The 23193-nt window shown below is 37.9% G+C and overlaps 1 long non-coding RNA gene across 3 annotated transcripts in view; it reads left to right on the top strand.

The window, feature by feature from the left end:
- Positions 1 to 362: 362 nt before the first annotated feature.
- LOC106729718 overlaps positions 363 to 23193 on the top strand; it is a 40220-nt gene continuing 17389 nt past the window's right edge. Inside the window, exons 1-4 of one of the 3 annotated variants that reach the window (XR_004321432.1) lie at positions 363 to 5502; positions 7167 to 7259; positions 17521 to 17658; positions 20525 to 20679. This is a non-coding gene — a long non-coding RNA (uncharacterized LOC106729718). Of the gene's footprint in view, positions 5503 to 6710; positions 7260 to 8761; positions 8780 to 17520; positions 17659 to 20524; positions 20680 to 23193 lie in introns of those variants that run through there. The other 2 variants (XR_004321431.1, XR_004321433.1) reach the window with 2 other exon arrangements.

The raw sequence follows: 23193 nt of genomic DNA, 5'->3' as shown, positions 1-23193 counted from the left end.
TTTAAAAATTGTGTAATTTTTTATTCTGCAACTATATTTGAGAAATAGGTGTATTAGGAGATGGATTTTACTTTACTTGGGGAAAATCAATTAAGCTTTCTAAGTCCCACTGTGCTAATGCTAGAATAAGCTTTTATTATGTTGAGATATATTCCCTCTATACCCACTTTAGGAAAGGTTTTTATCATATATTGGTGTTGAATTTTATCAAATGCTTTTTCTGCATCTATTGAGATGATCGTGTGTTTTTTTATCCTTTCTCTTGTTGATGTGGTGTATCACATTGATTGATTTGCGTATGTTGAACCATCCTTGTGTTCCTGGGATAAACCCAACCTGATCGTGGTATATGATCTTTTTATGTGCTGTTGGATTCTGTTTGCTAATATTTTGTTGAGGATTTTTGCATCTATGTTCATCACTGGTACTGGCCTCTAATTTAATGCTGGTATAAGAATTGATGATGAGATACAATTTTTTTATATACAATATTTATGCTCTTTCTCCAGATCTTCACTTGGCTGGTTCTTTCTCAATATTCAGATCTCTGCATGAATGTCACTTGCTCAGATAGGCTGTGTCTGACCACTCTGTCTAGATCCTCTCCAGTCACTCTGGTGAAGACTGTACCCATCGTTCTGTATTGTTGTCCCTGTTTAATTTTCTTCTGCTATGACATTCTGTGAAAGAAACTTACTTATCCACCAGTATCTCTTGAAATTATAAATTAAAAAGAAGGCAAGTGAAGAATATTACAATTTAATATAAAAATGAAATTGGTGGAATCATCTAATTCCAGGGACATAGGTTGACCACACTTAATGATGGTAAAAATAGAACTATTAACCTATTCACATCAGCCTTTTGATAGTTGTTTTATTAAGGTTTTGTGTTATAAGCTTATGCTGATAAAAGTGATATCTTGTATTTTGGAATACTCACTCTGTGCTAGCCATCATGGTAAGCACAGATATCTCATTTAATTCCTACAACAACCCTTTCAGAAAGGGATTTTCATCCTCATATTCACAGATGAGGAAACTTGGGGAGGTTAAGTGATTTGACCAAGAGAAAAGTATTGGTAGATGACTGAACTGAAATTACGATTATGAACATCAAAATTCTTGGCTTTATAAATCTGATAGTATACCACCAGAAGTTTATAGAGAGGTTATGAAAGCAGAGTTGATAAGATGTTCATCTAGGAAATGATATCAGAAGTAAACCCTTTTTATCTTGTTGGATTAGTGAAGCTGTCTTATGGTAAATAGTTTGCTTGATTGATTGTGGGACATCTCGATAGAGGTTAAACTAAGAGAGGACAGATGTGTCATGGACTTTGGGGACTCTGTACCTCCAAAGGCAGATTGAGTGGAAACCTCAAGGCCCAGTGAAGGGGAGTAGGCCCTAAGTTGTAGGTCAGTTTGGAGAGGTTATAGGGCTTAATGTTTATAGATTTATTTAGACACTTAATTTGCAGCTGAGTAGATTAAGTCTCCTCTTAAACCTCACCTGAGTGTTTCTGGGAGCTTTTAACACCTCTGATTTGAAATATAGTACTTTAATATTATAACCAAACTCTATGTTTTCAGTCACATGTACTGTTCTTTTCCACATACCCTAAATCCCAGTTGAAATCATTTGCCAAATCCTCTGTAGACCTTTTTAGCAACCCAAGGGAATGGATGTCTAGATTATTTTTCCCTCATACATTTGCCTGTGAACATTCCACCATTCTATAAGGCCTTTCAAAATGCCCTTTCTTAGAGAAAGCTGCTTCTGATTGTGCTAACTCCTTGTGAACCACCCCCATAATTAATTTGTAAATACTTCTTTCTTTACACTTAGCCTAATACCTTTTATTATTTTCTCGTCTGATTCCATCTAGTAGACTTTAAGCCAGAGGGTAGACTGATTTTAAATCATGTCTGCAGATTCTTTGCTATTTCCTCAATCAAGAGGTAAAATACCAACTTCACTTCTCTTGAGCATGAGCTGGCCCTACTAATTTCTAACTAATGCAGCCAAAGGGATGCTGTGTAACTTCCGAGACATGGTTAGAAAAGGCAGTGCTGCTTCTTCATGGCACTATTGGGAAGCTCTCTCATGGAACCAAGTTTCCTTGCTGTGAGGAGGCCCAGGCCACATCAGCTGCCAGACACGTGCATGAGGAAGCCTTCTGGATGACTCCAGTCCCAGCCACTGGCAGCCTGCAACCATCTGAGAGACCCCAAGCGAGAACCACCTGGCTGGGTGTACTCAACCTCCAGGATTGTGAGAGATGATAACATACGGTATTGCTGTTTCATGCCACTGAAGTTGGGGATGCTTTGATACACAGCAATCAATAACTAGAACAGAGACCTTCCCTAGAAACACTGGAGAACCTCTCCTGGAATGGTCCTTCACCATTTCCGTGTTTGGCCACTTGCTTCTCAAGCAGTGGCCAAGGTGTGTGTTTTCTCTAAATCCCCCGTCGACCCAGGCTGCTTATCTACTGAAAGCTTCTCTTTGTCTCAGTATCCTGATGCTTTTGAAAATCCTTGCAGTTAAGAGAAACGTGTAGACAACTTTGCAAAAATTGGCAAGTATTAAATCGATAAAATTACTACTAAATTCAAGCAAGCAAGAAAGTGGTTAAAACAGTTGTTTGAAACAGTTAACCCGTTCTCTTTAAGCCCTTCCTGAATGTCAGTGGCTTGTTTTAGAGATTTATTAGCCACTTACATGCTGCTTAGTTCATATTCAGTTTTGATTATTAATCATAGGAGTTGAAATGGGCTGCTTAAAATTGTTTTGAGCTTAAGGTAAAGCAAAGGAAAAGGTATCTTGGTTGACAGTTCTAATGATTCATCCCCTAGATATTTAAAAATAAATTTTTTTCAGCAAAATACTGGATATTGGTTATAGAAATTTTCAAAAATACAAGTAAAGCACAAAGGAGAAAACATGTTTTTCCTTTCTGCATCTCCCCAGGGATTTTTTTTTTCTTCTTAATATGTTGATATATGTCATTCCAGACTTTTCTATGCCTGTGTATTCATGGGATGCCATTATATAATATCAGATCATGTGACTCCTCTCCTAAAAATCCTTCATGGATCCCATCTTACTCAAAGTCACAGCTGAGGTCTTTACCATGACCTAAATGACCCTATGATGTCTGGGGTGTGTGTGCATGCATACACAGATGTTTACATTCCAGTCGCTCTTTCTCTCATTTCCCCCACTCTCCTTCTTCCCCTGAGGCCACACTGGTCTTTTGATGTTTCTAAAGTATACCAGGCAAGCCCCTACCCCAGGGCCTTTGCACTTGCTCTTCCCTCTAGCTGTGGCACTTCCTTCAGGTCTCTGCAGGCTTCCCCTTTAACAGATTTTGTTACTTTTGCTCAGCTGTTGCCTCATCAGAGAGACCTTAACCTTACAATATAAAATGAGAACACCTTACCACCTTGTTGGTCTGCCAGCACCCTCATATTCCCTATTTACCTTACCCTGCTTTACTCTTTCCATATCATCTGACAAATTTGGCCCATAAGCCTTAGTTTGCTGGCTTGTGTTCTAGGAGATTTAGGTGTTATATCTAGTCTATGATTCATTTCCAGTTTTTTTTTTTTAACACAGTGCAAAGTATGAGTTGAAGTATGTCTTTTTTTTTTCTTTTTGCATATGAAAGCCCAGTTATTTTAGCACAACTTGTTAAAATGACTGTTCTTACTCTGATTAATTATATTTGTATTATGTCAAAAATCTGTTGTCCGTACATGTGTGGATTCATTTCTAGATTCTCTATTCTGCTTGTTTTTCTGCCCTTCCCCACTACTACATTGTCTTGATTGCTGAAGCTTTGTCTTGAAATGAGGCAGTGTGAGTCCTCCAACTTTATTCTTTTTTTCCAAAATATTTTAGTTTTTCTTGTTTTCCCTCCCTCCTCCCTCCCTTCTTCCTCCCTCCATCCACCCCCCCCCCCCCCGTCCCCTGCCCCGTCTCTCTTGTTATGTTGGCTAGGATCTCCAGTATGATGTGAATGGAAGTACTAAAAGCTGAGAACCTTACTTGTTCTTGAACTTGAAAGGAAAGCCTTCAGTCTCACTACTAAGGTTTTGTTAGCTGTAGTTTTTTTGTAGATGCCTTCTATAAAACTGAGCAACTTGCCTTTTGTTCCTGTTCCCTAGGAGGATTTATTATGAGTGAATATTGAATTTTGTCAAATGCTTTTTCTCTGTTGAAATGATAATAAGATTTTTCTTTAATCTGCTAATATGATAAATTCACTGATTGATTTTAAATCTTGAACCAACGTTTTATATATTTCTGGATTCAGTTTGCTAATATTAGTTAAGGGTTTTTTTTTTTTTTTGCATCTATGTCCATGAGGGATATTGGTTTGTAGTTTTCTTGCAGTATCTTTGGTTTTGTTATCAGGATAAGGAAGGGCTCATTAAAATAATTGGAAAGTGTTCCTTCCTCTTTTATTTTATTTTTTTAAATAAATTATTTTTATTTTAAATACATAAAATAAATTATTTATATAAAATTATTTTATTTTAAAATATTTTAAATTCTATTTTATTTCATTTTTATTTTATACAGAATGCTGTAAAATTTCCTCTGTGCCCTGCTTTAGCAATAGCCCACAAACTGATATGTTGTTGGTTGAAAAAGATGAAAACTAATATATTGTTGGTTGAATGAAAAGATGAAAGGTTGTAGGATGAGGTGGGTAGTCTATATTGGGAGTATAAATAACATTTGTCACATTAGGCTTGAGCCAACTGCTTGTCCCTTGAGGCAGGCGGATACTCTGAGTGAAGGCAAAGAATTCTTCCAAATCAGGCTGGAGTCTCTGAAGAGAACAGACTGACCATTGCCACAGGGAAAACCCCAGTATCTGTTCCCACTCCTAAGTGAGCTTATAATGTCTGTACTATAGTGATTTCAGCGGAAGTATTTTGTTGACTTCAGGTAGTTTCCAATTTTTATAAGACTGAAGGATTGGGGTTAATAAATAAAAGGAAATTTCAATATCATAAAAACCTACTGTCTGAAGTATATAAAGTAACAGCTGTCACTTTAAATTTTTGTCAGTGAGGTCAGGTTGGAAATGAAAATAATCTATCAGTCAGTTAGATTTAGAGCAGTAACTGGACTGAGAAAAACACGAGGGGTTTTGCCTTTTCTTAAATTGCAGAGTTGGTGAGAGAGTGAAAATACAACAGTGAGAACATGTGAACGCATTCTGTGAAACCATGAGGTGATGGCTAGGGGGCACCAAAGTACGGTAACAAATAAGATTAGCAGTAAAGCAGAAGAAAATCTGAGATACCAGGAAATTAATCTTCTGCCATGTTGGGTAGAAGCCGTCTGCTTTGTCATCATCTCCTCCATCTGACAGGGTCTTTGGTTAGCAGTCTCCATCTGCAGAGCATCTGCTCCTGGAGGATTTTTAAGGCTTGAGAGCTTCAGATCTCCTGGAAAGGTCTATTTCATCAAGACTCAAAGGTAGTTTTTCTCTGGTATTAAAACACTTTTTAAAACTTCTCTTTATTTGTCAGTTTTTGGTCTTTCACTGTATGTTTTGAAAACTAAGACAAGGTCTCGTAACAGTTAAAATACTTAGAAGAGTTAAAATTCAAACTACCAAAGAAATTCAGTTATTTCTGTTTTCCTCCCTTTTTATAAGGTGAAGAAGCAAATTCCAGGTTACCTTGGAGCCTCTCCAGGTTACCCCCCCAAAATTTTTAGTTGTAAAAGGCACATTGGAAGTTTTATTATTCACAAATTGGGAAAGGCAAAATAAAGAACAGGTGACAAGGAGACAAAATAGAGACATAATAAGTATCGGAATGCAATAAATTTTTAAGTTAATGTAAAAATAGCAGTAATAAGTGATGATGATTATGAGAAACTTAATTTTTTGGAAAAAAAGGAAATGTGTGTTAAAATAATTCAAGAGTATGCCAAAAATATATAGATTTCACAATATTTTTAGTTTTAAGAAGAAACTCTGCTATCTGGACACAGAATAAGTCAATCATTTTACAGAAAGAAAACCCTAATTTTAATGTAACACTCTTATGTCACCCAGATGATGATTTGCTATTAAGGAACTGTATGCCTTTCTTTCATGCAACTTTCTAAAGCCCTCCTAAATATTTGTTTAGACATATGTAAACATGTAAAGTAATTTAAAGTTTTAATTTTGCTTTAAAGTAGGATTACCTTTATGAGCATATTAAATAAATCAACATATATTGAGTTTACCATGTTAGTAAAATTAACAGTTCCCTTGATAAATAGATAAGCCATTCCCATTATCTGATATGTATGAGATGTATTATTTTGTAACTATACTATAATACAGTCTCAACTATTTTATTAGCAACTACCTTAACCAAAATAACCCATTTTGTTTCCTCCAAACACTGAATGAGAATACATAAAACTAAAAACTTTACGTTTCTTTCTCCGTGGCTATACGTTTTGTATCTTTTTATAGATTTGAAGATGGCAAAAATAAATTAATATTTTTAAGACATTTCCATTTAGTTACTCTTTAGTCATTCTATAATTTTTACAATAGGAAACAAGGATAAATTAAAACCATGTTAAGTGACCAATGTTTTGTATCTTTTTCTTAGAAATTGTCAAGTATCCAAAGATTGTTTATTAATTTGATTCATTTATTAACTTAATTCAGTTTAATATTAATGTTAAGTTCTTAACAAAGTTAAGATGGGAAAACTACAATTGAAGTTTATACATTAAGTCCTTATGGTTTGTAGCATAATAAGAATTACATATGACTAAATCAACTTGACCTATAATGCAAGAGATTTAGAAAGTTCAAATCATAAAACATTCAATCCAAGTCTTATACAAACTAGCACTTTGCACTAACATTATTTTTACATGATCGTAAATCAGTGAGGAGACTAAAAGCTATTTTTAAACTAAGATTAAATCATTCCAATTTGTCCAAAGGGACATGATCAGGAATATTATATGAACTCTTTTCTCTTCTGATATACGATGAACCAAACCAAAAATGTGCATTATAAATATTATACATTAGGAAGTTTTAACTTTCCTGCCTTTGTGGATCTTATAACCTAGTATCCAAGGCCATTATTCAAACTGGCAACTAACTTTTTCTCCTGTGTTAGTTTTAGGGGAAAAAAAAAGTTGAAGAGGCAATATGTGTAAAGCTCGAGACTTTAAAAAAAATAATTTGAATTTTATCTGGACTGGATGAATATGTGAGTAGCAACAATACTTTATGACTAATTTTTGATTTTTAATTAATTCCTAACGTTTTTGTAAGAGAAATAGAAGGGAGAAGGAGGGTGGAGAAGAAGAGGGAGCCAGCTATAGGCCGATCAGACGAAAGTTAACCTACCACCTGATAATTGTTTAATTCTGAAATATATGATTTCCTATTTATAGATTTATAAATCTGTAGGATTTATAGTACAGCCCATGTCATTTTGAAAGGTATGTTTCTGTCCTTCCGTCAGAGATAATCACCTTCATGGGCTAAGAGGATCACTGAAATTTGGATGCTACAGTTTCCCTTGGATCTCCTTTGTGATCATCCAGAGGCTTCTAGTTCTTCCTCTTTTGGGCTCGAATGGGGCAACTTTCCAGTTAACTTTTATTTATAGTGTCAAGCTTTTACATCTCCTGGACCCACCAAAGGGAAGAACTGCTTGAATGAGGTCAAGAAGGTTTGGAATATATGGACAAGGACAGGACTTGGAAAGTCCTCAACCATGACACAAAGATCTGAATGTAACCAGGATTAGAAGATGACATACTAGTAAATATTAAGGACCTCTTCATGTAGAGGTTTCTGTTTTAAGGGACTTTGAGTTATTACGGATAGTTCTGAAGATAGAAAAGGAGAGAAGAGAAAGGAAATAACAGGGTTTAGGTGGATCCACAAGTGAGACAGATTTTAAATGTTTTGTGTTTTATTGGTCTGGGGAAGAGTTTGAGGTAAGTTGTAGAATCTGGACTTCATTTAGAAACCTCTCCTACCAATTTTTAGCTTTATTTGAAATTAATTTTATACTCACAAGGAATTGCAAAAAAAATAGGACCAAGAATTTCTGTGTACCTTCACCCAGAATTCCCCTGATGCTCCAGTGGTAAGATCTTACATAACCATAATTCATTATCAAAAACAAGTTGACAGTGGTACAGTTCTTTAAACTACACATCTTATTCAAATTTTACCAAGTTTTACATGGCATTCCTTTCTTTTTAACATATAGTTCTATGAAATTTGTTCACATGTATAGATTCCTATAACTACCACAATAATCAGGATACAGAACTTCCCTATCACCACAAAGAAACTCTCATGCAACCTTTTCATAATCATACCTTCTCCATAGTTGTAACACTGACAACCACTGATCTGTTCTGTATCACTATAACTTTGTCATTTCAACATGGAAATGTATTTCTCTAAATGAAATTATACAATATATAACCTTGACAATTGGCTTTTTTTATTCAGTATAATAGTGTTGAGATCCTTTCAACTAACTGCATGTATCAGTAGTTTGTTCCTTTTTTATTGCTGATGTGGTATTCCATTGTATGGGTGTACCACACTTTATCCATTCACTTTTTGTAGGACATTTTGATTGTTTCCAATTTTCAGCTATTAGAAATAAAACTACTATAAACATTCATGTACAGGTTTTTGTGTAGACATGTGTTTTCATTTCTCTAGGATAAATACCCAGGAATATGATTGCTGAGTTTTACGGTAAGTCTATGTTTGACTTAATAAGAAACTGCCAAGCTCTTTTCCACAGTTTATGTACCATTTTATATTCCCACCAGCAACTCAAGAGAGATGCAGTTGCTCTATATCCTCACCAGCAGTTGGTATTGTGGATTTTTTCATGCCACCTAGTAGGTTTCATATTGAATTTTATGTCTTATTACTCTTGCATTTGTTTTTTTAAACTTTTTTATTGATTTATAATCATTTTACAATGTTGTGTCAAATTCCAGTGTAGAGCACAATTTTTCAGTTATACACTAACATATATATATTCATTGTCACATTTTTTTCTCTGTGAGCTACCCACTCTTGCATTTAGAGAGTTCATTATATATATTCTGAAATGGGTCTTGTGAGAATTGTGAATTGAAAATACTTCTCCTAATCCATGTCTTGTATTTTCACTCTCTTAACAGGATCTTTCTCTTAGCAAAAGGATTTGGTATTGATAAACTCAAATTTATGGTATTTTTCTTTTGTGGATCATGATTTTGGTGTCATGGCTAAGAACTTTGCCTAACCCATGCAATTCTCTCCTATGTTGTCTTCTAAAAGATTCATGATTTCACTTTTCACATTTGATCTATGATCCACCTTGGGTTAATTTTTTTGTCAAGTGTGAGTGTAGGTTGAAGTTCATTTTTATAAAAGCCTTGGAATGTACAGTTATGCTAACACCATTTGTTGAAAAACCATACTTTCTCTTTGGACTTGCTTTTGCCCTTTTGTCAAAATCTGTGCTTTGGGTTATTTCAGGCATTTTTCTCTTTTGTCCTGTCTCTCCACCAATACTACATTGTCTTGATTACTGTAGCTAAATAAGTAGCTATTAGAAAGTTGGGTAGTATGATTCCACCAACTTTTCTCTTTCCAAAATTTTTTGTTTTGTTTTTATATTTCCATATATAAACTTAGAAAGCTTCTCTATTACAAAAAATCTTTCTGAGATTTCAATAAAATTGCATTAAGCCTGTAGATCAGTTGGGGATGATTGACATTTTTAATGTGTTGAGTAATTTCTCAGTCCATAAACACAGTAGGTTTCTTTATTTATTTAGGTCTCTTAAAAATATTTTCATCAGAGTCTTGTGGTTTTCTTCATACTAATCCTGTACATGTTTTGTTAGATTTAAACTATAGCATTTCTCTTTTTTAAGAGCAATTACATGTGGTTTTGTGTTTTTAATTTCAGTTTTGATATGTTTGTTGCTAGTGTATAGAAATCCGGTTGATTTTTGCAGGTGACTCTTACACCTTGCAACCCTGTAAAAATTGTAAGTGGTCCCCTTTCTTCTGTTTCCTGGAAGAACTGGTATATAGTTGCTGTTATTTACTCTTTTAATGTTTGATACAGTTTAGCAATGAAACCACCTGGCTTAGAGATTTAAGAAACTGTAGATTTAATTTTTTTTAGTATTTATGACACTTCAGGATGTCTGTTTCATTTGGGGTGAATTTTGATAGTTTGTAGCTTTTGAGGAATTGGTTGATTTCATCTGAGTTGTTGAGTTTATGGGCATAGAGTTGTTTGTTTTATTCCCTTATTATCTTTTTAATGTCTGCTGGGTCTGCAGTGGTATTCCCTCTTTCATTCATGATGCTGGTAATTTGTTTTCACCTTTCTTGTGGACAGAAAAATGCCTTTTTTTTCTATTGTGCCAATTTCTTTTTATTTACATGTATAAACTGTTTACATGTAATATAGTTTTGATATGTTGGGATTTGTCTGCTATTTTGTGTTCTCTTTGTTCCTTCTGTTTTTCATTGATTTTTCCTATCTTCTTGGGGGTACTTGAACATTTTGTTACTATTCCATTTAAATTTATTTATAATGTTTATAAGTATATCTCTATACTTTTTAAAGTGGTTATTCTACATTTACATAAATAATATATATAAGTCTACCAGTATCAGCATTATACCACTTCAAATGGAATGTAGAAACAGACCATTGAACAGTTGGAATTCCATTTCCTCTTTGTGCTAATGTGCCTGTCAGATGAACAGCATTGCTCTTGTCAGATTTCTTCAGAGTGACCACTGCAATACATAATTGTCTTTCATGAAATTATGCAACTTGGAAAGATGTGTGCCTTATTTAGCAGTGTAACACAGGTATCATGAAGGAAAAGGTACTTGGCCTGAAAGGACTGTAAGCTTAAGACTAAAAAGTTCTCACAAGGATCATTGCATTGATAATATGCTTGTGCAATGGCATGTCTCCAGAATCTGGCCAAGGACAGCTATTGTCAACTGAGGACTCATTTAAAGAAAAGAAAAGAAGCAGCTCTAGGAAGACACAACTATAGGAAGTAAGTCTTAAAATATCTTAAAAAGTGACTGTTGTGGATTGAATTGTCTTCCAGAAAGCTGTGTTGAAGTCTAAACCCTAGGTACTTGTGAATGTGACATTATTTGGAAATAGGGTAAAGTTAAGATGAAGTCATACTGGATTAGGGTGGATTCTAAATCCAATGACTGGTGTCTTCAAAAAAGAGAGGGAGATTTGAAGACACACAAGGAAGGACATAGGCCATGTAATGACAGAGGCAGAGATTGGTGTGCTGCAACTGTAAGCAAAGGAACACCAAAGATTGCAGCAGCCCAGAATCTAGGAAGGATTCCCTAGAGGCTTCAGAGTGAGCACAGGCCTGCTGCCATCTTGATTTCAGACTTCCAGTCTTCAGCATTGTGAGAGAAACTGTTGCTCTTGTTTTAAGCCACCCAGTTTGTGGTAATTGTTGTAGCAGCAGCAAACTAATACTGTGACCCAAGGCAGAGTTTGTTCCAAGGATATAGAGATGAAGAGATGAGATATTCTGAACTCAGCAGCCATCAGAACCAGCCTTGTTGGCAATTTATCTGGTCTGTGTCCCTCTCTGTAGGCTTTTCTGTTCCAGAGGAGTGATAGTCAAGACAGTGGATGACTGGGCAGATAGTAGGAATGCTGAGTTAAAAGTTTAGCAGCCAGATTTTACCAAGATGATCAGAATTCAAAAGTCTTAGAAATTAAATTCAAACCTAACACTGAAGGGCTCAACAAATTATTTGGAGTTCACATTCAGCCTGTGTTGCCTTGGAAAGGGTGGCTTTGAGACTGTGGAGATTCAAGGAGTTTGAAATTTGCCCACCACTTCGAAGTCAAGCGTGGTTTGTGGCAGGGAAGGACCTAAGCCAGATCTCAGGAAGCTCCACTCTTCTCAAAGGTCACCAACCAAAGACCACCATGAACACACCTGAGGTCAACATAAGGTTTCTTTAGCTAGGTGAGGAACCAAGGGGCATTTGTGTAAGAGAATTGGAACAAGCTTATAAATTTGGACTTGTGCTGGGTGATTCAAAGAAGAGTTAACATAAATAGAGTCTGGTAGTGATCTGAGTGCTGTCAGGAGCTTGGGGCTAGTCAGTAATTACGTACCTTGGTAATTTTACCTAGGAGTCAGTATGCTTAAAGCAGAGCTATATTAATGGTTGGGAAAAAAAAAAAAAAACACGTATCAGAAGAGGGAGGTGTATAATTGCTTTAGTGGTTGCAGTGTTTCTGTCCGCTGTTTGGGACATGCCCACTGAGTGGTTGGGGTGTGTCTCAGTCCACTGCGTTCACAGAGCTGCTTTGTCTGATCGGTGTTGCTGTATTGTGATCATTGTTTATATTCAGATGGGAAAGACACAGTTTTTCTATTAGTTGCCAAGGCCATTTTTCCGTTTCTAGGGGTCTGGCCTGGCCTGGAGATAGCATATGTCACTTCTGCCTACATTCCATTGGTTAGGACATAGTCAAGTGCACAAGAGGCTAGGAAGTAGGTTTTAGCTGAGTGCCAGAAGGAAATGTGAATTAAGTTTAGTAATTACATAACATAACACTCTATTGTTTGGGGTTGTTTTGTTAAATTATTTTCTCCCTTTATCCCCATCCCCACTCCCATAGACGTGCACCTTAGTATTTAATATGTCCCTCTAGTCTGTCTACCTTCTATATAGTTAACTAGATTTTTTGAATCTTTGAACGATACGTAGGATTGCTTTGAGTGTGTTCTTAAAATGTAAACAAATATTCATTGTTTATCATTCTGATTATTTTTGCTGTATGTTTTTGAGATCTATTTTTGCTGCTGCATATAAATCTAATTCATAGATTGCATCAAAATACACTATTTTATTCATATTCATTCAATATTTTACCTACCATTTCACCATGTACAAAAAGTTTAAAGCTCTGCTAATTAAATAGTCATATTTAGTCTTCTAGTTATTTTTGCTGCATAATAGAGCATCCCTTAGAGGCTTAAGGTAATGACAGTCCTTTTATTTTATTCACAAATCTGCAATTTGGACTGGGATTGGCAGAGACAGCTCATCTCTGCTCCATGCAGTATCAGCTGGAGCTGGCAGTGACTCAGCTGGTTGGGACTGGAGTCACCTGAAGCCTCAGTCAGTCACATCTAGTAGTTGATGTTGGCTGTTGGTTAGGCCCTCAGCTGGGCTATTTGCTGGAGCACCTATACACGACATGTCCATGTAGCTGCTTGACTGCCACAGTGTGGTGACTCAATTCCAGGATCAGTTGTCCCAAGAGAGCAAGGCAGAAATGCATGAGTTTCATATGACCTTGTCTCAAAGCCACATGGAGTCACTTCCACTGTACCCTGTTGGTTGAGGAGGACACAGAGGTCTTCCCAGGTTCATGGGGAGAAAACGTAGACCTCACCACCCAGTGGAAGAAATGATAATGTCACATGGTCAAAAAAAAAAAAAAAAAGTTGGATGGGATATATTGTGGTGTCCATCTTTGGAAAAGCAGTCTGCCACATTTGTGAAAATTTAAAATCTGGTTTGAATATTAACAGAATTTGATTTTGAGACTGATTAGCAAAAATTTTTAACTGTAAAATTACAACTTTTTTTATTGTCCAAATACACTCTTTCTTTTTGAAGAGAGTACTGGATTGTGACCAACAAACTCTTGCTCCCTGTATCCCTAGACTTTTTTTTCTAAGGTTATCAGTATCTTTCCCCTTGGTCCTTACTTTTTATGTGATCAGTATAACAGATGAGACCAACCAGTTTTTAGAATATGATTGCATAAACCTGTGTACACCTTGGGTGTCATAAGGAGAAATTGATTTTTTTTCTCCAGAAAATACATCTTAAGAGAAAGAAATAGTAACTAGTTCTCAGCCCCTTTCTCCTTTTATTTTGTGCTGTTGACCAAAGGGTCTTTTATGTACTGGATATTCTGATTAGATACCCTCAAAACACAGTGTGACTATTCTGAAAGCTTATTGTCTCCATCACTATAGAGTAGATACATAATTTTTGCAGTCCTTGTGCTTTGTTTCTCTGACCTCTTCTCTCCTGAGACTATGAAATATGATGGTGCTTGAGGAAAATACTGCCAAAATAGCTCTGCCTTTCTTAAGGTGATAGGATGTGAGGAGAATGGGGAAAGTATTCTAGCAATCAGTAGGTCAAGAAAAGGTTGTTGTTGAGTTCATCCAGCCCTACCAAGTCTTGATTTCTGTGTATCATTTTAGCTGTTTCCCTCAATATCCAGAAAGACCATAGCCAGATGGATGATAATGCAGAACACAGCAGTGTTTCCCTTTTAGTTACATAAAGTTTCCACCAAAGCAGAAAATCATAGCTAAAAAAAATGTGATGTGAGGATGGTCCAGTTAAGTCCATCCCTTTCTTCTTGAATCTCTAAGCCAAGAGGAGACCAGTCTTGAGCGTTTGTTTTCTTCCTTTGTTTGTTTAGTAGAAATTTTCAAGTGTATACAAAAGTAATGAGAACAGTATAGTGAACTCCCGTGTACCTGTACCCTAACTTCAGCAGTTATCAGCTCAAGGCTAATCCTGGAATGTGTGCTCTCCACTTCCCTTCCGTAAATGTATTTTAAATGCATTATTTTAAAGCAGAATCTTGATATTATTTTATCTATAAATACATCAATATGTATGTGTAAAAGAGACTCTTTATAACCACAGTAACATCACACACTTAAAACTTAGCACTTCTGGGGGCTGTTGAAACATGCAAAAAGTGTGTCTGTAATTGGAGAGAATGAAGCAAAGATACATAACATGAAAAAGGAAATGAGTTTAATCTCCAAAGTCCTAGAAGAGGTTTCAGGTCTGTGTTTCATATTGAGAGCCACACCCTGTCTCTATCCCTCTAATAAATCCCCTCCTTTTGTGGTAAGACTGGTTTAAGTCATGATTAATACTACTGCTATCTGGATAGCTATTGTTCCTCTTTTTTTCTCTCCATACTCCTTGATTTCTCACACCACTCAATTTAGTTACAACACTAATGACATCAGCTCCCATTTATTGAATGCCTATCACGTACCAGACACTCTACCAAGAACGTGACATTTAAACCTCACAACAACCCACTGAAGATGGTAATTTCCCTGTCTTGTGGAGCAAGAATTGCAGATTTACATGGATGAGGTCATTTGTTCGGGTTATACAGTTAATAAATGTGGAACCAAAATCCTGCTGGATCTTTTTAATCCTCAGCCCGTGTTCCCACTCTATCATGCTGGACCTAACAGCAGTGACTTTTCTTTCCTAAAAACAATGCAGTTTTGTAGCATCAAACTGTGACTTGTTCATGGAAACATTTCCTCGTCTTCCTAGGCACCTGACTAGACTCCTTTGTTGCAGTTAGGCTTGGTCATGTGGCTGGGTTCCACCTGTGAAATGTGGACAGAAGAGATATGCCCTGTTTCTTGACCAGGCCCAGTAAAACTTTCCATTTGCTGTCCTCTGTGCTCTGCTTCTGATACCCAGTTTATGATGCCTGAAGTGACCTTGGAAACCACAAGTTGACCATGGCAAAAACTGACAGCCTGTGTCCCTGAGTGAATATGCAATAGAGGCCCCTGCCACCAATCTCAAGCCTTCTTGAACTGTTTATATGAGCAGGCAATAAACTTCTCGTATTTAAGCCATTACGTATTTCGGGATCTATTTATTAGAGAAGTTAGCCTTCCTTAATTTTTATGTACTGTTTCAGTTATCCTTTGCTGGGTAACAAACCACCTCAAAATTTCAGTGGCTTAAAACCATAGTCTTACCTCATGATTCTGTGAATCAGAAACTTAGACTTTTGCCTCTACTTGTTCATGTAGCTAAAACCAGCAGGTGGGTCAACAGGGGGCTGATTGGTCTAGCATTGCCTTACTCACATGTCTGGAGATGAGAGCTGGCTGCTGGCTGCTGGCTGCTGGCTGCTGGCTGCTGGCTGCTGGCTGGGCCACGTGTCTCCAGCAGGTTTGCCTTGAATTATTCACATCATAGTGGAAGTGTTCTCAGCAGCAAGAGGGCAAGCCGCAATCTGCAAGTACTTTTCAGGCTTCTGCTTTTGTGTGTTTGCCAGTATATCATTATCCAACACAAGTCACATAGGTAGAGGGAAATGTAATCTATTGGGAAGCATTTACTGCAGCAATCTACCATACATACTACAGTACTAGTGCACAATTAGGCAAATCATTCACATATATACAACATCTCAGTCAGCATATTTGATTATAGAGTCCAGCTTTGGAGGCTATTTTCATATCCCCTGAATCAAGTTCTAATATCAGTGTTTTAATAAATAGTACATTGGTCTTGTTTTAAAATTGCATTTCAGTTCTGTATATAAAAATGAAATATTTACCAATACATGATAAATTTAGATTAATTGAATTGGCACTATAGCAATGATGTTGTAGCTTATGGTCCAAATTTACCTGAGATTTAATGGATCCCCTTTCTCAAGGTCCTGTGCATTTGTAACCAAATCTTTGCTTTAAAGCAATCTTTAAAGGGCTAAACTTAGATTCACCCTTATTTAGAGTAACTTTTAAATAAATGATTAAGTTATAAGTTCAGCATTTCCTCACTTTCCTTTAACTTTTCCTTTATTCAGCCACACCAATCCCCTGCGAGGGCAAGATGCTCTCTCCCATTGCTCAGGGCCAAGCACTCTGCAGTGCTTTCCCCACATGATGTTACTGACATGAGAAGCAGTGCGGTGGGTAAAAGCCAGAGTGCTGGAGCCCAGGTTCACATCCTGTCGTTTCTGCTTGTTGTGTGACCCCGGGCAGTTTAGTTACTTGGTGCCTCAGTTTCTTTACCTATAAAATGGGGATAATTACCACAACTTGCCTCTTAGGACTGTTGTGAGAATTAAATGAGATAAAGTATCTTAAAAAGCCCTTAGTTCAGAGCCTAGCCCAGGTTACAAGAAGTCATGCTGGTTTTCTTTTTTTTTTTTTTTTTTTTTTAATTTCAGCTTCATTGAGGTATAATTGACAATTTTATTTTTAATTACTTTTCAGACCTATATGAGAATGAAATCTTACACATAAATTTAGATTTGTAGATTGCCTATTTTCTTAGAGGCATGCTAAAATATTGAGGTAAAAGGTTTATGATGTATATGACTTACTTTCAAATGCTATAGTGAAAAGAAAAAATACACTAAAAATATACAGAGAAAGATAAATATGGTAAAATTTTAATAGTTGTTAATATATGTAGGATATGAATGTTCATTATATTATTTCAAGTTTTCTGTAGGTTTAACATTTTTCATAATAAAATTTGGAGGGAGGATGGAAATACTTTTCCCATTTCTCACAATCTCCTGTTTCTCTTTTCATTCCTTTTTCCTCCCCGTCTCCTATCTCCCCCAAATTGTCTCTCAGATCTCTCCCAAGCAGGGCCTCTTGTCTCTCCTCAGCTACAGGTTATCTCCTCATTATGTACTTAGGAATAGCAGCAGTGCAGCATGAGTGCTGAACCATGCTGACTCTGGGGCCAGGCTGTCTGTGTTGGAATATCTGCCATCCCACCTAGAGGTGAGTGGGTGAGTTCCTTTAAACCCTCTGCAGCTCAGTTTCCTCAGCCTCATAGGGTTATCGTGAGGAGTGAAGAAACAGTGAGTATCTATAAACAGTTAGAAGAGGGTCTGGTGTATTGTGAGCCTCCTAGGAATTTGCCATAATTCTAAAAATCTCTTGTTGTCCCTGACTTCTCTCCTGTTCAGCAGTGATGGGCCCTGGAGCCTTTCTCCTGAGGAGAGGGAGCTGTTGGGGAGAGACTGCAAATGCTTCTTTCTTAATTCCTTTCTTTCTTAATTCCTTTCTTTCTTAATTCCTTTCTTTCTCCCTTCTTCCCTTCCTCCCTTCCTCCCTTCCTCCCTTCCTTCCTTCCTTCCTTCCTTTATTTCTTTCCTTTTTGAACACAAAAGGAGTTGAAAATGGGCAAAGATCCTCCTGAAAAATGCTTCCACATTTAGAATAAATATATTCTACTTTGTTTTTGCTTTCCCATTTCCCCCTGAAGAGATAATTATTTAACAATAGAATTTTGCATTGACTCTGGATGCTGATAGCGGCATCAGCACCCTACCCCTGACCTCACAAGCCCATCTAGCCTGCACCTGTCTTCTCTCTTACTCTTGAAACGGTGAAGCCCTCTTCCCATATGAAGTTCAGTCTCTCACCTATGCTGGAGATCCCAACGACCTCACCATCTCAGAAGTCCTGCATTCTCAATTACTCCTCTCTTGTACCCACCTCTCCCTCCCAATTACGTCTTTCCCACCAACATTTTGCTCCTTCTCATCTTAAGTCAGATGAGGTAACCCTCCCTAGATTCCATATCCCTTTTGAGCTACTGTCCTGTCTTCTCCTTCATGTGATATTTCTTGAAAGATATCCTCATCTTCCAGTTACTTCTCAACCTACTCGGGCCTGGCTTCCCTGTCAGCATAACAGAATAGCTGTTACTAAGGTGACCCATAACCTTTATGTCACTAAATCCACAGGCATTTTTCAGGACTTACCTTACTTTGACTTACAAAAATATTCAATAGTGTTGACTTACTGAACTCCTTATTGAAACTTTTTAAAAGATATTTACATGTGGTTTTATTAATTTTAATTTTTTAGGTGGGGGGAGGGAGGTAAATAGGTTTATTTATTTACTTGTTTTGTTTTGTTTTTAGAGGAGGTACTGGGAATTGAACCCAGGACCTCGTGCATGCTAAGCATTTGCTCTACCACTTGGAACTATATCCTGCCCCCTTATTGAAACTTTTTTATTCACCATTGGCTATCTGTTGTTCTGTGAAGAACAAAGCACTGTGTCTCTGACCCAGGAGTCTCATGTCTGATGCTGGCATCCAGGAAACAATGTTTAACTTATTAAATAACTTATGAGTAGGGTAAAGTCAAATCCCAGACATGACACTAAGCATTGTATGCCTAGCAGCCCCATAGTGCCTGGCATGAAGTACATGTTCTATATTTATTTGTGAGATGGGTGGATGGGTGGACTTCCTCAGCTCTGCTGAGACATTGCAGGGAGCAAGTCCTGTCAGAACAGACACCTGTGTTCTGGGATTGTGGGGGAGACAGCTGAGGGAACATGAAGGTTAACTTGATCTGAAGTCTCTCTGGATTTTGTGTTTAACTGGAGAGTATTTTGATCAGTCAGCTTCTCTTCTGATACGTAAACCATCTGACACGGGTAATCCTGTTAGTTCCATCTTACTCTGAATTACTTGAATCGATGTTATGTCCTAATATTTAGCTGAGTTTAGCAGTGGTGCGTGAGGAGGGCGGATGTGGGAGGTAGACAGCCTGGGGTGGGCAGAGGCCTGGGTTCTGTTTCAAAGGGGGGATTCTGGATATTCCTAGGTTTCTTGGAGTGGGTGTGTGGGAGAGGGAAGCTAGAAGTGGAAAAGGGCAGTGAGACAACAGCAAAGGCAAACTTGGTCGGCCTTGAGACCTCCCCAAAGCTTGGGAGCAGTAGCTGGAGACATGCCATAGAAGTTCATCTCTGAAGCTGCTGATGCCAGAATGCTTCAGACTGTAACTGTCTCTGTTAGTATAGACTGTTTGCCTTTTACAAATACCATTTTTTAAAGTGACATAAGCAAAGTTTTTGCACATAGAGTAAAATTGTTTTCAGGACAGATAGTAGAAAGAAGGAATGAGAATGTTAAATTTGTAACTATTAAGATTTTTTAAATTAGAAGTTGAATAAAGTGTAGAAAGGCAAACAGCCTTTAGGGTGACAGAGGGGCTCTTGGGAGTTGGCAAAGATGGCAAGAATTATCTAGGCTTTGACTCTCTGCAGGAGGGATATCACCCCTAAGTGGGGGTAAAAATTGGTCCTTAGGGGACAGAAAAAAACCTTAGTTATTCAGTGGCCTACATGGCCAGAGTACCTAAACAGAAATGCAGTGCATTTGTGGTATTAAATTTTCATGGGGAGGGGGAATTAAGGGAAAATGTCAGTCTACTTACTGGGGCGATAATGAAAAAAAGATTGAGAAACACTGGACTAGATGATTCAAATGGAAGGATTTTTTTGACCACCAATGGGTCCTTCTGGGGAAACGAAGTTGGAAATGTGTTGTCTCAGCAGAAGGAAAAGATCTTACATGTTATCTAGTGATTGTCCATTGGGAGATCTAAAAGCAGCAGTGGGCAGCTGGGTCACCCCCTCAGCTGCTCAGTAGGTGATGAGCTGCTGGCTCCATATAGCTTCAGTGCCCAGACATACGGGGCTGGCTATTGGACACAGCAAATAGGAAGGTATGAATCGGGGTGGGAGTCAGGATTCTAGGAGTTAAACCACCCGCCTTCTACCCTCCTGATTTGTTTTGTTCTGTTCTGTTCTTATCCACCTCCCTCCATACACCTCTCCTGCTAGCTCTCAAGACTCCCATTATTCACCTCTGCTGGAGGCCGGGGGATCAATAGCAACGTTAATGAGTGAGTGAAAAGAATGCTAGAAACAGAGAACCGCAAGCTGACATCCAAGAAAGAACTGACGTTCAGCTGTATGGCTTTAGTGTGCAAAGCCAGGTAATGCACTCTAACATCTCTGAAATCAAATCAAAATGCAGATAGGCTTTTAGCTTTCCTGCTTCTGAGTATAACCTGGACATGCAATTCCTTAACAAAATAAAAATGAAGACAATGTCAGATACAGGAAAAGGTTAGTTCTTAACCCACAGGTACTCAACCTTGGAAATGGCTTCTGGTCTCTGAGCTGCTTAACTGTCTAGACTGCTCTCAGCTTGAAAATGGCAGTGTTGTCTCAGAGGGGCTCTTAAGGAGGGGAAGGATGGCCTGGCAAGGTCCCCTCTTTTCTGTTGCCTTATCCCTCGTACTCATTAAGGTAGTGCTAGAGGGAAAAAGTCTGATAGCACAGTTGCTACTTCTGGAGTCCTTACTACATGTCAGGCACTATTTTAAGTGCTTTATATATATTAATTAATTGACTCCTCATAACCAAACCACCCTGCAAAGAGGCGGGGATGGGATGGGAAGCTCAGGCACAGAAAAGCTAAGTCACCTGTCCAAGGTCACACAGCTACCGGTAGCACTGGTATTTGAACCCAGATTCTTAGAACCCAGAGAACTTGCTGTAACAGTGCTCTTTATATGCCTTGGGGCCAACTCTCCCTAACTTACCAATGTCTTTGAAGTCATGGATAAATGGGCTCACAATGAAATTGCTTTTAACACCATGCACTTTGGTTTTTTATGTAAGTAGAACGTTGGGTCAGTCATCAGGCCCTCTGCATAGTTGAATCCTTCAGGTCACTTACATAATGGACTAATTGCTGGATATGTGCTGCCCTCTTGTGATAAAAATGATCCAAATACGACCTTCTCCAGCTTTCTGGAATGCACCTTCCTTTGGTCCTGTCCCGTGGTTGATGGGTGGAGAATGTGTGGCCAATGAAGATACTTTGGGCTCTGAAGAGTCTGACTCCTGTGTCACCTGACATTCTCCAGGGTGTTCCTGGCTCTCAGTAAGGCTTGTAATTGTGACTCCAGAGTCCTGTAACTTAGCACCATGGGTATAAGAGAAAAGACTAGGCTTTCCAAAGAATCCCAGGGACATTAAAGAGACCCCACCTATGTCCTTGTGGGGAGAGTTCACTTTGTTTAACTTGCCCTAGTTGATTGGGACCAGGTTTCATAGACTTCGCAGAAAAAAGGTCAGTTGGAGAATAAGCTGAAGGTCATCAGCTATCAGAACAGAGGGAAAATGAAACCAGCCGGAGGCCTGCGTTCTAGTTCTTGCTCTACCGATGACGACGTGTGTGATCTTGGGCAGGTTGCTTTTGATCTCTGACTCCAGTGTCCACACTGGCAGAGTGAGAGGGTTGAACTAAGTGAGCTCAAAATCTTAAATATTACCAGGTGCAGCCTTCTGCCTTTGCCAAAATCCCTTTCCTGAAGGGTTTTGGGGTTTTTTCCCCCCACTTTTGTTCACATCCTCATTAGTAAGACAAGATACATATTCATACTCACTACTTTTCCATTTCCTCACCCAGGAAATAATCCCTACTTCATAGAGTGGTTGGAAGGAACTAGTTTCCATTTGACCCAGTGCCAGTGGGTTCAGTGAGACTGGGCTTGTTTAGGCAAAGCAAATTATGCACATATACAGATGTTTAAGGTCAAGGAAAACTGATTTTGAAGATACACCTACCCAGTTATAAGTGATTATCTTGCACAGTGCCACTTGCAAATAGATGCCACTGTATAGGTTACTCATTTAACCCCACAGCTGTTATTACCAGTGCCCATCTGTGGCCGTAACACATCTGTGTGTGTGGGCAGTGCCCGAACACTGTCTAGAGTGAGAGTCTGGGGCAGGGAATCTCATTCCCATTCAAAGGAGACATTACATTGTTCTCTAACTTCCACCTGCTTCCAAACCATTTATTAGACTCCTAAACTGGACAGGTTAACAGACTGAAAAAGAAATAAAATTTCATAGCAAGAATCTTTGACTTGCTAATCCCACTCCAAAGAAATAATCCTGAAGAAATATTTACTTCCATACAAATGTCTGTAATAATCACCATGACCACCACAACCAATCTGGAAACCTGAATGTCTTAACACTTGGCACATAATTAAGCAAATTATCAAACCAGTAGAATACAAATGGTAATTATAAAGATTATGTAACAATGAGAAAATGTTTGATTGAAAGAAATTGCAAATATACAGCATGATTATAACTCTGTAAAAAGTCTCAAAATATTTAGCCTTAAAAAAGAAGGAAATCAGATGAAACTTGAGGACATCATGCTAAGTGCAATAAGCCAGTCCCCGAAAGGCAAATATTGTATGGCTCCACTTGTATGAGGGACCTAGACTAGTCAAAGTCATAGAGACAAAGTAGAAGGGTGGTTGCCAGGGGCTGGGGGTGAGGCGGTGGGAAACGGGGAATTGCTGTTTAATGGGTATAGAATTTTGGTTTTGCGAGAATAATAATTCTGGAGATGGGCATTGGTGATAGTTACACAACATACGGAAGTGTTTATACCACTGAACACTGATTCAGATGGTATA

Source organism: Camelus ferus, chromosome 7, assembly GCF_009834535.1.
Source record: "Camelus ferus isolate YT-003-E chromosome 7, BCGSAC_Cfer_1.0, whole genome shotgun sequence".
Taxonomy (NCBI): Eukaryota; Metazoa; Chordata; class Mammalia; order Artiodactyla; family Camelidae; genus Camelus; species Camelus ferus.
Note: the sequence above shows the minus strand (reverse complement) of the source record. Positions and strands in the feature narration are given on the sequence as shown.